Raw genomic sequence first — 18,477 nt, 5'->3', positions numbered from 1 at the left:
CACTCATACACTCACCACATACATGGACGCACTCATACATGCACTCACCACATAAATGGACGCACTCATACAGGAACTCACTACATACATGGACACACGTATACAGGCACTCACCACATACATGGAGGCACTCATACACTCACCAGATACATGGACGCACTCATACAGGCACTCACTACATACATGGACTCACTCATACAGGCACTCACTACATACATGGACGCACTCATACAGGCACTCACCACATATATGGACGCACTCATAAAGGCACTCACTACATACATGGACGCACTCATACAGGCACTCACCACATATATGGACGCACTCATACAGGGACTCACTACATACATGGACGCACTCACCACATATATGGACGCACTCATACAGGCACTCACCACATATATGGACGCACTCATACAGGCACTCACCACATACATGGACAGACTCACATACGCACTCACCACATATATGGACATATATACTGTATATATAGATATATATATACACATATATACACACACACATTACATACACATGAACTTACAAGTAGTTATACACCTATTTCTACAGACAGACACTATTTCTACAGACAGACACTTACCTTTCCTGTAGACAGCTGATGTCTGGTCCTCACAGGCAGCCTGGAGAAGTAGGTGCCATCACCCCTCTGTGCCATCCAGTGACAGCAGTAGTAGTGACTAGTGAGTCACTGATTATGAGCCGGTTCCTCTCTGGCCCGCCGCCCTCAGACTAGTTCAGACTGGTTTTGGGCGGGACCAGTCTCCCTCCATAGTCCCACTCCCAGTCCCTCCTCCCCACAGCAGGACAGGTAACAACCCCCCCCACCGGCCTGGCCCCGCCCCCTCCACCGCCTGAGTCCGCCTCCTACTAACTAGAGGGACTGGGTGGGAGGACTCAGGAGGCGGACTCAGGCGGTGGAGGGGGCGGGGAAATTCATTCCTTTCCTGCACTGCGGTCTGCGGGCGGCGCTGGTGCCAGCCTGGCTCCGCCTCCGCTACGCCCCCGTTCCGGCCCCCTCCACCGCATCTGCCGGCCTACCTCATGTTCTCCAGATCAAGCCGCGGACCGCCCGTGCCCCGCCCACTACACTGGGCGGGCGGTCGGCCCTGGCTGCTGGCTGCCTGTGAGTGCTGTAATGTATTTAAAAAAAATAATAATTATGCGGTCCGGACGGGCGGGCCCCCAGTGGCGTAGGGCCCCATAGCCACTGCTATGGTTGCTATGGCGATCCCTACGCCACTGGCTGCACATCACTCTGCTGTTACAAATGTAGGGAGAGGATGCTGCTTGACTTGTGATTTCAGGGAGAGAATAGGAGAGAATCTAACTCAACGATCTACAGACAAATAGTTGTGTGGGTGCAGGGCACAATCGTTTTACCCTGCCCTGAGGCCACTGACCCAAAAAAACTAACTTAGAATTCTGTTAGCTAGGTGGGCGGCGGCGGCAGCCATTTTATGCAAGCTCAGTGCACCAGCAAATCACCATTTTTTTGGGCAAACTACAACATCTGGATTAGTAATTGTGCAATTTTAGGTAGAAATACACCCATAATTTTCTGGGGTTTTAAAAACACACTTTTTTGCCAAAAAACTGTATTTTCCTGATCTGCAAGTGTTAAATTCAAGTTTAATATATACAGCTTTCATATTCTGTTACCCAAAAAAAAACAAAAAACTTTTTGGGCAATCTACAACATCTGGATTAGTCAGTGTGCAATTTAAGCTAGAAATACACCCATCATTTTCTGGGGTTTTAAAAACACACTTTTTTGACAAAAAACACTATTTTCCTGATCTGCAAGTGTTAAATTCAAGTTAAATATATACAGCTTTCATATTCTTTTACCAAAAAAAACACTTTTTGGGCAATCTACAACATCTGGATTAGTCAGTGTGCAATTTAAGCTAGAAATACACCCATCATTTTCTGGGGTTTTAACCCCTTAAGGACACATCCTTATTTCACCTTAATAAGGACCAGGCCATTTTTTGCAAATCTGACCAGTGTCACTTTAAGTGCTGATAAATTTTAAAAGCTTTGACTTATCCAGGCCATTCTGAGATTGCTTTTTCGTCACATATTGTACTTCATGACACTGCTAAAATTGGGTCAAAAAAGTTAATTTTTTTGCATAAAAAATATCTAATTTACCAAAAATTTGGAAAAATTTGAAGTTTCAGTTTCTCTACTTCTGTAATACATAGTAATACCCCCCAAAATTGGGTGATCACTTTACATTCCCCATATGTCTACTTCATGTTTGAATTATTTTGAGAATGATATTTTATTTTTTGGGGATGTTACAAGGCTTAGAAGTTTAGAAGCAAATCCTGAAATTTTTCAGAAATGTACAAAAACCCAATTTTTAGGGACCACTACAGGTCTGAAGTCACTTTGCGAGGCTTACATAATAGAAACCACCCAAAAATTACCCCATTCTATAAACTACACCCCTCAAGGTATTCAAAACTGATTTTACAAACTTCGTTAACCCTGTAGGTGTTGCACAAGAGTTATTGACAAATGGGGATGAAATTTGAGAATTTCATTTTTTTGCCTAATTTTCCATTTTAACCCATTTTTTCTACTAACAAAGCAAGGGTTAGCAGCCAAACAAGACTGTATCTTTATTGCCCTGTTTACAGAAACACCCCATATATGGCCGTAAACTACTGTACGGCCACACAGTAGGGCGTAGAGTGAAAGATGCGCCGTTTAGTTTTTGGAAGGCAGATTTTGCTGGACTGTTTTTTTGACACCATGTCCCATTTGAAGCCCCCCTGATGCACCCCTAGAGTATAAACTCCATAAAAGTGACCCACCTAAGAAACTACACTCCTCAAGGTATTCAAAACTGATTTTTACTAACTTTGTTAACCCTTTAGGTGTTCCACAAGATTTAATGAAAAATAGAGATACAATTTCAAAATTTCACTTTTTTGGCAGATTTTCCATTTTAGTATTTTTTTTTTCCAGTTACAAAGCAAGGGCTAACAGCCAAACAAAACTCAATATTCATGGCTCTGAATCTGTAGTTTACAGAAACACCCATATGTGGTCATAAACCGCTGTACGAGCACCCGACAGGGTGCAGAAGGAAAGGAATGCCATATGGTTTTGGTAGGCAGATTTTGCTGGACCGTTTTATTTTTACACAATGTCCCATTTGAAGCCCCCCTGATGCACCCCTAGAGTAGAAACTCCCAAAAATTGACCCTTTTTGTGAGGCAAGATAACAAGAAATAGCGGTTTTGGCACCGTTTAAATTTTTTTTTATTTTCAACATTCATCTGACAGGTTAGATCATGTAATATTTTTATAAAGCAGGTTGTCACGGACGCGGCGATACCTAATATGTATGCAATTTTTTTTATTTATGTAAGTTTTACACAATGATTTCATTTTTGAAACAAAAAAATCATGTTTCAGTGTCTCCATAGTCTGAGAGCCATAGTTTTTTCAGTTTTTGGGCAAATATCTTGGGTAGGGTATGATTTTTGTGGGATGAGATGACGGTTTGATTGGCACTATATTGGGTGCGTATGACTTTTTGATCACTTGCTATTACACTTTTTGTGAAGTAAGGTGACAGAAAATGGCTTTCTTACACCGTTTTATTTTTTTTATTTTTTTACGGTATTCACCTGAGGTGTTAGGTCATGTGATATTTTTATAGAAAAGGTTATTACGGACGTGGCGATACCTAATATGTATACTTTTTTTTATTTATGTAAGTTTTACACAATTATTTCATTTTTTAAACAAAAAACTAAGTTTTAGTGTCTCCATACTCTGAGAGCCATAGTTTTTTCAGTTTTTGGGCGATTATCTTAGGTAGGGTCTTATTTTTTGTGGGATGAGGTGACGGTTTGATTGGTACTATTTTGGCGTACATACGACTTTTTTGATCACTTTGATTACCTTTTTGGGGAAGTAAAGTGGGTAAAAAATTTTTTATGGCGTTCACCGTTCGGGGAAAGTAACATGACCGTTTTATAGATCAGGTCGTTATGGATGCGGTGATATCAAATATGTGTAGGGAATTTTATTTTTTTCATTTTTAATCAGTGATAAATGTGTTTTTAGATTTTTACATTTTTTTCACTTTTCTTTGACCCAGACGCACTTGGTTCTTGAAGATCCAGTGGGTCTGATGTCTGTATAATACAGTACACTATATAGTGTTTTGTACTGTATTTTACTTACACTTTGTCTGAACAGATCTATGCCTTTAGCACAGATCTGTTCAGCACCATGGACAGCAGGATGCCTGAGAAGGCGTCCTGTTGCCATGGGAACCTTCCCCGTCTGCGAAGTGTAAGGAGGGGTAGGAGGGGAGCTGTCTGGGGCTGTTTGGGGGCTCTCTCCCTCTCCCATCGGGGGGCTGCAAAGGTACAGCTCCCTGACTGTTAACCTCTTCCATACAGCGGTCCGTACGGACCGCAGTATGTAAAGGGTTAAACGGCTGACATCGCATCACAGATGTCAGCCGTTTATACCAGGGTGTCAGCAATGTGCTGACACCCTGGTATACCCACTGGCCACCAACGATTATTCAAGGGGAGGCGGGTGGGGGATTGCGATGCCGCCTGCCGCACCGCCCGCCTCTCGCACCGCCCGCAACCCCCCCTGCACCTCCCACCGGGATAAAATCATTCAGGGGTGCAGGGGGGGGGGGAGATTAATATATATTTAGGAATACTAAAGTTTATGATCCCCGCAGTCAGGGAACGCGGGGATCAGAAACTGCAGAAAGCGCAGCAAACCGCAGGTCTGAATTGACCTGCGGTTTGCTGCGATCGCCAACATGGGGGGTCACAGGACCCCCCCGCGCATTTAGCCTAGGTGCCTGCTCAATGATTTGAGCAGGCACCGGGTTCCGATCACCGCCAGCCGGGCGGCAGTGATCAAAAATACCACAGGGCGTACAGGTACGCCCTGTGTCCTTAAGTACCAGGACATAAGGGCGTACCTGTACGCCCTGCGTCTGGAAGAGGTTAAAAACACACTTTTTTTTTTACAAAAACACTATTTTCAGGCCTTGCAGCATCAGCACGTGTGAAATTACAGACTTATATACTGCTGTCAAATTCAGATGTTAAACAAACACTTGTTTGGGCCAAAAAAATGTAGTTGGCAGCCTTTGATGCAGATGTCATTGTGAGATACACCCTTAATTCATTTGGGTTAGATTCAGAGATTTGAAATACCGCCATTTGGTGCACCAATATTGAATTCAGCCCTACACTGGGTCAGGCCCTGTGAGATACACCCTCTACATACAGGGGTTTGATTCAGGCATTTGAAATACAGCCTTGTTTGGCAAAGAAATATTTAATTCAGGCCTACACTGGTTCAGACCGTGTGAGATACACCCTCTACATGCACAGGTTTGATTCAGGCATTTGAAATACATTCATTTGAAATATAGCCATTTTGTGCAAAGAAATATTTCATTCAGGCCTTCACTGGTTCAGACCGTGTGAGATACACCCTCTACATACAGGGGTTTGGTTCAGGCATTTGAAATACAGCCATTTTAAATACAGCCTTGTTGGGCAAAGAAATATTTAATTCAGGCCTACACTGGTTCAGACCGTGTGAGATACACCCTCTACATGCAGGGGTTTGATTCAGGCATTTGAAATACAGCCATTTGAAATATAGCCATTTTGTGCAAAGAAATATTTAATTCAGGCCTACACTGGTTCAGACCGTGTGAGATACACCCTATACATACAGGGGTTTGATTCAGGCATTTGAAATACAGCCATTTTGTTCAAAGAAATATTTAATTCAGGCCTACACTGGTTCAGACCGTGTGAAATACACCCTCTACATACAGGGGTTTAATTCAGGCATTTGAAATACCACCATTTGGTGCACTAATATTGAATTCAGGCCTACACTGGTCCAGGCCGTGTGAAATACACCTTCTACATACAGGTCTTTGATTCAGGCATTTGAAATACAGCCATTTGAAATACAGCCATTTTGGGCAAAGAAATATTTAATTCAGGCCTACACTAGTTCAGACCGTGTGAGATACACCCTCTACATACAGGGGTTTGATTCAGGCATTTGAAATACAGCCATTTTGGGCAAATAAATATTTAATTTAGGCCTACACTGGTTCAGGCCGTGTGAGATACATCCTCTAGATACTGGGGTTTGATTCAGGCATTTGAAATACCGCCATTTGGCGCACCAATATTAAATTCAGGCCTACAGTGGGTCAGGCCGTGTGAGATACACCCTGTATATACAGGGCTTATATTCTGTCATTAAAAAATACACAATATTTCAGGGCTTGCAGCATAAACACGTTTGAAATTCTTGGGTTATATACTGCTGCCATATAGAGTTATTAAACAAACACCCATTTGGGCCAAAACAGGTTATTTGGCAGCCTTTGCTGCATATGTCATTGTCAGATACACCCTTTATACATTTGGGTTAGATTCAGAGATTTGAAATACCACTATTTGGTGCACCAATATTTAATTCAGGCATACAGTGGTTCAGGCCGTGTGAGATACACACTTTACATACAGGGGTTTGATTCAGGCATTTGAAATACAGCCATTTTGGGCAAACAAATCTTTAATTGAGGCCTAGTCTGGTTCAGGCCATGTGAGATACACCCTTTACATACTGTCGTTCTATTCTACTATTAATTAAACACCCATTTAGGGCAAGATCCTAAATTTGAGAAATATGAGGAGAGCGTCAACTAAGGGACGTGGCCTAGGTCGTGGTGCTGCTGGTGGAGCTCTTATTGCAGGGAGAGGACGTGGTCAATCTGTGCCAGCTACACGCACAAGTGATACCCCTTCCTCAGGTGCGAGTAGGTGACAAATCCTGCAGAGGTATTTGGTCGGGCCTAATGCTGCTCTACAAATGGTGAGGCCCGATAGTAGATTGGGTTGCTGACAGTGGATCCAGTTCCTTGACATTGTCTCCCACCCAGTCTCCTGCTGAAAGACCACAGTTGGCACCTTCAGCCAATGTCCATCAGTCTTTCACCTCACCCCCTTGCAAATCAGCCAAGCAGTCTGAGCCACAAGTCATGCAGCAGTCTCTTCTGCTTTTTGATGACTCTGTTAGCAGGGTTTCCCAGGGCCATCCACCTAGACCTGCCCCAGAAGTGGAAGAGATTGAGTGCACCGATGCCCAACCACTTATCTTTCAAGATGAGTACATGGGAGGACCATCGCAGCACATCTCGGATGATGACGAAACACAGGTGCCAACTGCTGGGGCTTTTGAAAGTGTGCAGACCGACAAGGAAGGCAGGGGTGAAGACTGGGTGGAAGATGATGTGGAGAACAATGAGGTCCTCGACCCCACATGGAATCAAGGTCATGCGAGTGACGTATGTAGTTTGGAGGAAGAGGCGGTGGTCGCACAGAGCCACCAGCACAGCAGAAGGGGGAGCAGGGTGAAAAAGCAGAGCGGCCGTCCTCTAGACAGTACGCCTGCTGCTGCCCACCACAGGAAGGGACCGAGCACACCAAAGCCAGCTCCAAGGAGTTCCCTGGCGTGGCAGTTCTTCAGACAATGTGCTGATGACAAGACACAAGTGGTTTGCACGCTGTGCAATCAGAGCCTGAAGCGAGGCATTAACATTCTGAACCTTAGCAGAACCTGCATGACCAGGAATTTAAGTGCAAAGCACGAGCTGCAGTGGAGTAGACACCTCAAAAACCAAGAAAGGTCTCTGGCTCCTCCTGCTTCCTCTTCTGCTGCAGTCTCAGCCTCTTCATCCACCTCTGGAGTGACAGTGCCACCTGCCACCCCACAAACAGAGGATCTTCCAGCAACACCACCACCTGGGTCACCAAGCATCTCCACAATGTCCCATGGAAGCGTTCAGCTCTCCATCTCCCAAACCTTGGCGAGAAAGCGTAGATTTCCACCTAGCCACCCTCAATCTCTGGCCCTGAATGCCAGCATTTCTAAACTACTGGCCTTTGAAATGCTGTCATTCAGGCTGGTGGAGACGGACAGCTTCAAACAGCTCATGTCGCTTGCTGTCCCACAGTACATCGTTCCCAGCTGCCACTACTTCTCCAGGAGAGCCGTGCCTTCCCTGCACAACCAAGTATCGGATAAAATCAAGTGTGCACTGCGCAACACCATCTGTGGCAAGGTCAACCTAACCACAGATACGTGGACCAGTAAGCACGGCCAGGGACGCTATATCTCCCTAACTGCAGACTGGGTAAATGTAGTGGCGGCTAGGCCCCAGGCGGAGAGCTGTTTGGGCACGCTGGAGAGACTGTGCGAGCAGCAGCAGGCCATAGTGGAGTTTCAGCTGCAGCACGCGCGGGTGAGTCGCACTGCGGAACAGCACCACTTCACCACCAATGACTGGGCCTCCATGCGAGACCTGTGTGCCCTGTTGCGCTGTTTTGAGTACTCCACCAACATGGCCAGTCTCCTTGAGAAAACACTTAGGGCGATGATGGAAGAGGATGTGGGCCAGGCAGAAGAGGAGGAGGAAGAGGGGTCATTTCTAAGACTTTCAGGCCAGTCTTTTAGAAGTGCCTCAGAGAGGGAGGTTTTTTGCAACAGCAGAGGCCAGGTACAAATTTGGCCAGCTAGGGCCCACTACTGCAGGACGAGGAGGAGGAGGATGAAGCATGTTCACAGCAGGGTGGCACCCAACACAGCTTGTGCCCTTCACTGGTGCGTGGCTGGGGGGATACGGTGGACGCAGATGATACATCTCCCACAGAGGACAGCTTGTCCTTACCTCTTGGCAGCCTGGCACACATGAGCGACTGCATGCCGCAGTGCCTGCGCAATGACTGCAGAGTTTCCCACATTTTAACGTATGCTGACTACTGGGTGGCCACCCTGCTGGATCTCCATTACAAAGACAATGTGCCATCCTTAATTCCCTCACTGGAGCATGATAGGAAGATGCGCAACTACAGGCGCACGCTGGCAGAGCCGCTCCTGAGAGCATTCCCGACTGATGCCGGGGGACAAGTGGAAGCACAAGGCGAAGGCAGGGGAGGAGGAAGAGGTCGCCAACGCAGCTGTGTCAGCGCCAGCACCTCAGAAGGCAGGGTTAGCATGGCCGACATGTGGAAAAGCTTTGTCACCCAACCGGCTCCAACTGCTGATATGGAGCATGTTAGCAGGAGGCAGCATTTGACCAACATGGTGGAACAGTACCTGTGCACACGACTACACGTACTGACTGATGGTTCTGCCCCATTCAACTTCTGGGTCTCCAAATTGTCCACATGGCCAGAGCTTGCCCTGTAAGCCTTGGAGGTGCTGGCCTACTCTATAAACGTGTATTTAGCACAGCAGGAGGCGTCATTACAGACAGACGCAGCCGCCTGTCCCCAGCTAACGTGGACAAGTTCACGTTCATTAAAATGAACCAGGCCTGGATCCCACAAGACTTGTCTGTACCTTGTGCAGAATAGACAGTTCTAACAGCCTCAACCATCTATCCTTGTACTCAAGTGCACTTATTCCTTTTTTATTTTTTATATGTCCCAATATTTTGGGGGATACCCCTATGTAAAAATGCAAAATAACACACATCTGTGTTGGCTACCTATTCCTTCATCGCCGCCGCTTCCACCAAGACCGCCACGTTAGCATCCACCGCCACATCCACCCATTCACCGCCTCCTCAACCTCTTCCTCCTAGATCATTCCTAATTTTTATTTTTTTAAAAGGTCTTTTATGTTATTTTAATTCATTTCCCTATCCACATTTGTTTGCAGAGCATTTGCCATGCTATTAAGCACATTTTGCTGCCTTTTGCAGCCCTCTAGCTCTTTCCAGGGCTCTTTTAGAGCCATTTTAGTGTCCAAAATTTCGGGTCCCCATTGACTTCAATGCGGTTCGGGGTCAAGTTCAGGTCCCGAACCCAAACTTTTTTTTAAAGTTCGGCCGAACCTGCCGAACCCGAACATGCAGGTGTCCGCTCAACTCTAGTTATCACTGGTGCCTTGCAGCTCTGTGGTCTGCAAATAGTCTTTATCTTCTCCTCTTGTTTGTGTGAGTTTCCTCTGGGTACTACAGTTTCCTCCTACATGCCAAAGACATACTGATAAAGAACTTAAATTGTGAGCCCCATTGGGGAGAGTAAGTGATGATAGTGTCTGTAAAGTGCTGCAGAATATGTCAGCGTATTAGGTCAGCGTTCTGTGCCTGCTATGCCACTCACCATGTTGCCTGGCCCCGTCCTCTGCAGGTTACCCTCTTCCAGTCTGCCAGTATCTGTGTGCTTAGGGCGTGCAAGCTCACATTTGGCCTCTTAATAGTCCAGCACATGCGCTTCCAAATTCTTTCCCAATTGTTGGGGGTTCCTGGGTATTTAAGGCACCTTTCCCAGTAACAGAGTGCCTGAGCTTAAGGTTATAGGTGACCAGCAGAGGTATAGAAGTCTAGTGCTTGTGTGGTTCTCATGCGTTTGTTCCTGTTTGTGGTCCAGCTATATACCTTCTCTACCTGTGTGCTCCAACACTGCAAGTCTCTCCTGAATCTAACCTCAACCATGCTAACTGTGCATTCTCTGGACTTCAAAAACAGCTTTCAAGCTTTAGTAACTGTTCAGACTAAACCTGCACTTTTCCTTTATTTCTGATGCATTTTCTATATCTTGAGTAGTGCTTGCTCTGGAGTCCCTGACCCCAGTGGGTCAGCTGCCAACTACACAAGACTATCCTAGGAAGTAGTGTTCTGGATGCTTCCCTGTAGCAAAAGCCACATCCTTGTACAGCAGTTAAAGGATGACTACCGAGGGAGCATCACAATAGCACCTTTAGGGTTAGCCCTACACCAAACCAGCTGGTTTGAACAATGGGTCCACGCTCATTGATCCATAACACAGCGCTATACGATGCAATACACTTTATTGATCCCCAGGGAAATTTCTGTATCACAGCAGCACAACATAGACATGGATCACAGTAGACAATTGACAGTATAATCCCATACATTACTATTCATGACAGGGCAGGAAAATACACCATTGGTACAACAATAATACAACATAGTCACTTTAAGGGTTTCACACTTAGGTAGTTGTTATACATTCCCATAGCAGTCGGCACAAACTATTTCCTGTATCTTTCTTTTTTACACTTTAGTAGGATTAGACTGTTACTGAAGCTGCTCCTCTGCCTCATAATGGGTGTGCATTATTGTTCTTAATCGCTATACACTGCTTTCGAATTCTTTCCTCCACTAGCTCCTCAAAAATGTCTAAATGGCAACCAACAACCAAGCTTGCCTTCCTTATTAGCGTCAGCCACCTGCACACTACTTCCCCAGCATATAAGTGCAAAAAAGATGGCACTTGCCATAACAGACTGTTAGAACATTTATAACATTTTGCTGCACACATTAAACAACCTTAGTTTCCGTAGGAAGTACAGTCTGCTCACCCTCTTTTTGTAAACCCTCTCAGTATTGCCCCTCCAGTCTAGTTTGCTGTCCAAGTGGACCCCCAAAGATTTGTAACTCTCTACCTGCTCCACTTCCTGACCCTCAATAGTGACAGGTAAATATTCGATCTTTCTCCTGCTATAACTCACCACCAACTCCTTAGTTTTCTTTGTGTTTAGTTGTAGATAGTTAGCCTGGGACCACTCTACAAAATCCGAGTCATCCAAGAATTTCTGCAGGTGGCAAAAATCAAATTTATACCAAAAATCTGCAGTATACAATGTGAAAAGAAAGCGCGATAGCACAGTTCCCTGAGGGGCACCTACAATGTTCAATAAACTGCCAGACACTGCTGCCCCCATCTGTACAAACTGCAGCATGTCTGACAGGTAGTCAATTATTCAATTCATCATCCTCATCAACCTTCTAATCAGTCATCTTCTTGCGTAATGAGGGTGGCTGTAAGGTATTAAACGCACTAGAGAAATCAAAGAACAATGCACACACAGTGGTTCCATCATTGTCCAAAAATGAATGTACTGTATGTAAGAAAAACATAACAGCATTGTCTACCCCCACTTTATGCTGATAAGCGAACTGTGGGGGGTCAGCAAAAGGCCTCACCTTTGGACTCAAGTAAGCAAGCACTAATCTTTCCAAGGACTTCATATCATGCGATGTTAAGGCCACAGGACGATAGTCACTAAGGGATGTTTGGAAAGTAGTCTTGGGGACTGGCACCAGGCAGGAAGTCAACACTGGTACTCTCTGTGATTGTAGGCTCGTTAAACAAGTAGTGAAAGACTGAACACAGATGGTTTGCAGACACTTTAAGGACACGTGGACTGAGTCCGTCTGGCCCTGCTGCTTTGCCTATCTTCAGTTTCCTAAATTGTCCTCTCACATTATTTTGAGAGACTCTGAAATCAGCTCGTTTATCACCCAATGTCAGTGTCGCTGATGTATCCCCAGCTTCATCCTCCCTCCCTGTTGGAGCTGCACATATATTGCTGAAACTGTTGAAGAACTTGTTAATTTCCTTAGCTCTGTCCAGTCCCCCTTCCTCGTGCTCCGGCCTTGTCTTAAAGCCAGTCATTACTTTCACACCAGACCACACCTCTCTGGAGTTATTGTGTGACATTTTATTTTCTATCTTTATTCTGAATGCCTCTTGAGCATCTTCTAACCTGCCCTTCAAATCTCGTTGTGGCATTTTCATTTTCTCTTTGTCCCTCATATTAAACACCATTTTTTTCATGTTCAGCAAAAGCTTCAGCTCATTTGTTATCCATGGTTTATTATTTGGAAAACGCCTAATCTCTTTTTCTGGCACCAGCATATCAGTGTGTAAAATAAATAAATACATGAGTAAGATGGAGAAAGAGAGTGATTCAAATGTTTTATTATTTTGTATTTTTTGTGTTTTATTTCTATTCTAAACTTTTGTTTACCTTTTTTAACCTTATTTTTAGTCCCTTAAGGGACTTGAACATGCAATTGTTAGATTGCCTGTACCATATATTTTAATGATTTACCACTGCAGTCTATGGTAAATTCTGAAATATGCCTAAATTTGGTGTATTTATGGCGACGCAATGGTTAGTTGTGCTGCAATCTGCAACTTTGCCACGCTCACACCAGGTCTAAAATTGTGGACGTGGCGTGGAAATCATCATTTTCTACACTTGTTTTAGGCATAGAAAATGGTCTAAATGTAAGACAGCTCAGAAGCTGTCTTTCATTTAGACTGGCGCTGGATTCAACAAAGTTATAGGGAGGCCAGCGCCTCTTCATAACTTTGGCAGATCCTTCATCAGCTATAGGTCTTTATTAAAACACTAGTCTTAATAAATGTGCCCCTATGTTCCCATTAAGTCCTGCTGCTGAACAGGAAGTTTGCTATGACAGACCTGGAAGTCTTCAGAAGGCTCTTGGCTACCATGGCAACTGAATGTCTCCCTCATTGCTGCGGGGACCATTTGGTCAACTGGAGCAGCCTGTCCCTAATAAATGATCCCACAAATGCAGCGGTCGCAACTGACAATGGTATCTAGGGGTTAACTGTGGTCTGTGGTTGGAGTTATCTCCAATCATAGACATTGCCAGCAGGTATCTGCTGTATAATTCAGCAGTCACTGACCTACTAAGGTGCCATGTTTGAAACATCATAAATGGGTTAAATGTATCCGATATATTAAGAGGTCGAAACATAATTCTTTTTCATGAAACAAAAAAAATAAATCTTGTCCCGGACAACTCTTTAATGGACAGAATATTCCTGTAACTAAGTGGTTAATAAATAAGAGTGAGCATATTTGCAAATGCAGTCAAAAGATGACCTTTAATGCTAGTCAGAGCAAGTAGCTCTCAAGTATTTGCCGTGGGTGAATAAACAAAAGATCTGATAGTGTTCTAAAAACAATGCTGAAAAGCCCACTCTCACTTATTTTGAAAGGGTATGATGCAATAAAATTAGACCAGGCCCACACATGGCAATATGGTGCAGGTGTTGATTCTTTCAAGCCTCAATTCCTAAAAAAAAATGTATAAAGAAAATATGTATAGATTATAATATAAATTAATATAAAAAGTTTTCCAAAAACTGCATTGTATGAAGTTGTGTGGTAGGAAACATTTCAGCCAATATAGTAATATAGTACATAAGGCCAAAAAAAGAACTGTGTCCATCCAGTTCGGCCTGTCATCCTGCAAGTTGATCCAGAGGAAGGAAAAAAAAACAAAAAAACCTGTGAGGTAGAAGCCAATTTTCCCCACTTTAGGGGAATACAAAATTACTTCCCGACTCCAATCAGGCAATCAGAATAACTCCCTGGATCAACAACCCCTCTCTAGTAGCTATAGCCTGTAATATTATTACGCTCCAGAAATACATCCAGGCCCCTCTTGAATTCCTTTATTGTACTCACCATCACCACCTCCTCAGGCAGAGAGTTCCATAGTCTCACTGCTCTTACCGTAAAGAATCCTCTTCTATGTTTGTGTACAAACCTTCTTTCCTCAAAACGCAGAGGATGTCCCCTTGTCACAGTCACAGTCCTGGGGATAAATAGATGATGGGATAGATCTCTGTACTGACCCCTGATATATTTATACATAGTAATTAGATCTCCCCTCAGTCATCTTTTTTCCAAAGCGAATAACCCTAATTTTTATATTCTTTCAGGGTACTGTTGTTGCCCCATTCTAGTTATTACTTTAGTTGCCCTCCTCTGGACCCTCTCCAGCTTTGCTATGTCTGCTTTGTTCACAGAAGCCCAGAACTGTACACAATACTCCATGTGTGGTCTGACTAGCGATTTGTAAAGTGGTAGGACTATGTTCTAATCACGGTCATCTATGCCCCTTTTGATGCAAGCCATTATCTTATTGGCCTTTGGCAGCAGCTGCCTGACACTGGTTTTTGCAGCTTAGTTTGCTGTTTATTAAAATTCCTAGATCCTTTTCCATGTCAGTGTTACCGAGTGTTTTATCATTTAGTATGTACGGGTGACTTGCATTATTCCTTCCCATGTGCATAACTTTATATTTGTCAGTGTTAAACCTCATCTGCCACTTATCTGCCCAAGCCTCCAATCTATCCAGATCCCTCTGTAGTAGTATACTTTCCTCTTCAGTGTTAATTACTTTACACAGTTTAGTGTCATCTGCGAAAATTTATATTTTACTATGCAAGCCTTCTACAAGATCATTAATAAATATATTAAAGAGAATAGGGCCCAATACTGACCCCTGAGGTACCCCACTAGTGACAGTGACCCAATCTGAGTATGTACCATTAATAACCACCCTCTGTTTTCTATCATTGTGCCAGTTACTTACCCAAATGCAGACATTTTGTCCCAGTCCGAGCTTTCTCATTTTATATACTAACCTTTTATGTGCTACTCAAATGCTTTGGAGAAGTCCAGATATACGACATCCATTGATTCGCCGCTGTCAAGTCTAGAACTTACCTCCTCATAGAAACTGACTAAATTAGTTTGACATGACCGATCCCTCATAAAGCCATGCTGATATGGCGTTATTTGCTTCTTTCCGTTGAGATGCTCTAACATAGCATCTCTCAGAAAACCTTCAAACAGTTTACCCACAACAGATGTTAAACTTACCGGCCTATAGTTTCCAGGCTCTGTTTTTGGACCCTTTTTGAATATTGGCACCACATTTGCCATGCACCAATCCTGTGGGACATTCCCTGTCAATATAGAATCTGCAAATATCAGAAATAAGGGTCTGTCTATGATATTACTTAATTCCTTTAGGATACGGGGGTGTATGCCATCCGGTCCTGGCGATTTGTCTATTTTTAATCTTAATATTGTAGCCAATACTTTTTCAAATATTTTTTTCCATCAATAAATTTATATTATATTTTTACAGAGCAGTAAGGCTTTCAGTGTTCAATAAAGATTATTGGTCCCTTAGCAACTTTTGACTATAATTGCACAATGCTTAAAAGTCTGGAACAATTTATTACCTTGTATAGAAATTCCATGAACTTCATGCATTTTTACAAGGGATTTTTTTGTGTAATTCTTTTATCCATACATTTATTTTATTTTTATATGAGCTATATGTGTTTCCCAATCCTATAGAAAAGACTATGGAAAAACACATGGAAAAATGCCATACTTAGAGAATGCTGTATTTAAAAAAATAAATACAATTTTTACCACAAGTGATACATAAAATCTCATCACAAATAGTATCCTTGTTTGTGGCTTCTCTATAGAACTGGAAAAAAATGGAAATGGCAACAAAGGCAAAAAAAAGCCATAACATTTTTGTAAATAGGAAACCTATTCCTACTTTTTGCCATTTAATATTAGCTATCCATTAATATAAAATTCTGATTTTCAAAACCATGCAAAAAATTGGGACGCTTCCATCAATATTTGTCTAAGGGCTCATGCACAGAAATGTATTTTTTATCTATGTCCACTTTTTTGCGGACCGTATGCGGAACCATTTATTTCAATGGGGTCACAAAAAAATGCTAATGACGCCGTGTGCATTCCGTGTCCGTAAGTGCGTTCCACCCAAAAAATAGAACATGTCCTAATCTTGACATCAGATCAGAAGAACGGAAAATGAAATGGAGATGTGAACTCTCCCTTACATATATGTACCCCCCGCAGATCCATTTAAAAACCAAACAAAAGAAGAGGCTTATTGAAGTATGACCAGTACCACCAATAAGAATATAAACTTGAGATAAAATCATGTTACAATGTCAATACACTGTAATGCCAAAAACTTTGAATCCGATATGGTCTCTCAGTAGCAATCTAACTGAAGCTAGAACACAAAGAAACTAGAGCAAAGAAGATCAAACTTTGAAGCAACATCCTCTTAGAGTCTATTCATTATGGACAAATGACTGCTCTGTTTCTAAAGTTTGCCTTTTAATGCTTTGTAGATAAATACAGCTGGGCACTAGTAGCTGCAGTCTGGCATAGATGCACTATATAGTGTGACACTGAGGGATTGTAATACTGAAAAGTACTTATTATGGAACAGGACACGGGAGAGATGAACACTGGATTCTTATACAAGATCTTGGTTCTGTCATACATGGATACTTTTTACGTGTTACCCTATGAACGTTGTATCACCATGAGGAATACAGTCTCTCAAATAAATATAGTAAACCAGTAATTATTCCTGATCATAGCGCCCCAAAAGACAAGTATAATTTTCTGCTTGATATGTTTGCCATATTTTTCTAAACACTGAAGTTTGCCTCAAATAGTCAATAAAGATGTGGTAATGTTTAAGGGGAAAACAAACAATAAGGGTAGGTCTACAGGGGATACCATGAATTTGACCTTCAACTGTTAAAGCTTTTGGGGATGAAATTGTGCAATGAAAATATGCAACAGTGCACAATGCACGTGAATAGACTTAAAGGGGTTTTCCAAGACTTTAATACTGATGACCTATCATTACAGTATGCTATTTTGACAGACGTGCAACATGATGGTTTAGCTTTGGCACATAATTTATCTAAGGAAGAGAGACAGGCACTACGTACCATATTAGATGATAAATCTGTTATTTTCAAGCCAGCAGATAAAGGGGGCTCATTGGTTATGTTAGACAGGGAATATTATATCTCAGAAATTTTGACACAACTTTCTGACAGGGACACTTATCACCCTTTAAACAAGGATCCTGTCTTTGACATTAAACGCAAACTTACTGCTATTGTTTATGCACATAAAGAAGCAGGTTTACTCAATGAAAAGTTGTGTCAATTTCTGATTAATAAGCACCCTGTGACCCCTGTCCTATACACGTTGCCGAAAATTCATTAATGCATGACAGCCCCCCCAGGACGGCCCATTGTCTGCACCAGCCATATAAATTGAGAAGGTACTCACTCCGTTAACAAAAAATACTCCATCATTTGTATTAGATACTAATCAATTCTTATCTGATATTAAAGATTTACATCTTGAGGCAGGTGATTTTTTTGTAACATGATGTATGCAGCCTGTATACATCGATTGAGCATACAAAGGGTCTCACTGCTGTTGAATGGATCCTGGAATCATCAAATTATACTATTCAAGAAAAAAAATAATTCTACAAATACTTGAATTAATTTTGAAGGAAAATTACTTTTTATTCCAGGATACCTTTTTTCAGCAGAAACGGGGTACCGCGATGGGCTAGCATGCCGCACCGCCATACGCAAATAGTTACATGTCCTGGTTCGAGGACAACTTCATATATAAAAATCCATTATACATACAATCATGTATTTTTTGGCGTCGCTTTATAGACAACATTTTCTGCATATATCGGGGCGGCAGCGAGTCCCTTGAGCAATTCACCCAGTATTTAAACAACATATGGCCTGAGTTATGCTTTACAGTACAGCTTGATTTACATAAGATTAATTTTTTAGACACCTGGGTAATAAAAGATCATGATAATGGTATACAGACTGATTTACATATTAAAAAAACAGATAGGAATAGCCTGTTACATTACTCCAGTAATCA

Source organism: Bufo gargarizans, chromosome 2 (genome assembly GCF_014858855.1).
Source record: "Bufo gargarizans isolate SCDJY-AF-19 chromosome 2, ASM1485885v1, whole genome shotgun sequence".
In the NCBI taxonomy this organism is placed as follows: Eukaryota; Metazoa; Chordata; class Amphibia; order Anura; family Bufonidae; genus Bufo; species Bufo gargarizans.
The sequence above is the reverse complement of the archived record's forward strand: the minus strand, read 5'-3'. Positions refer to the sequence as shown.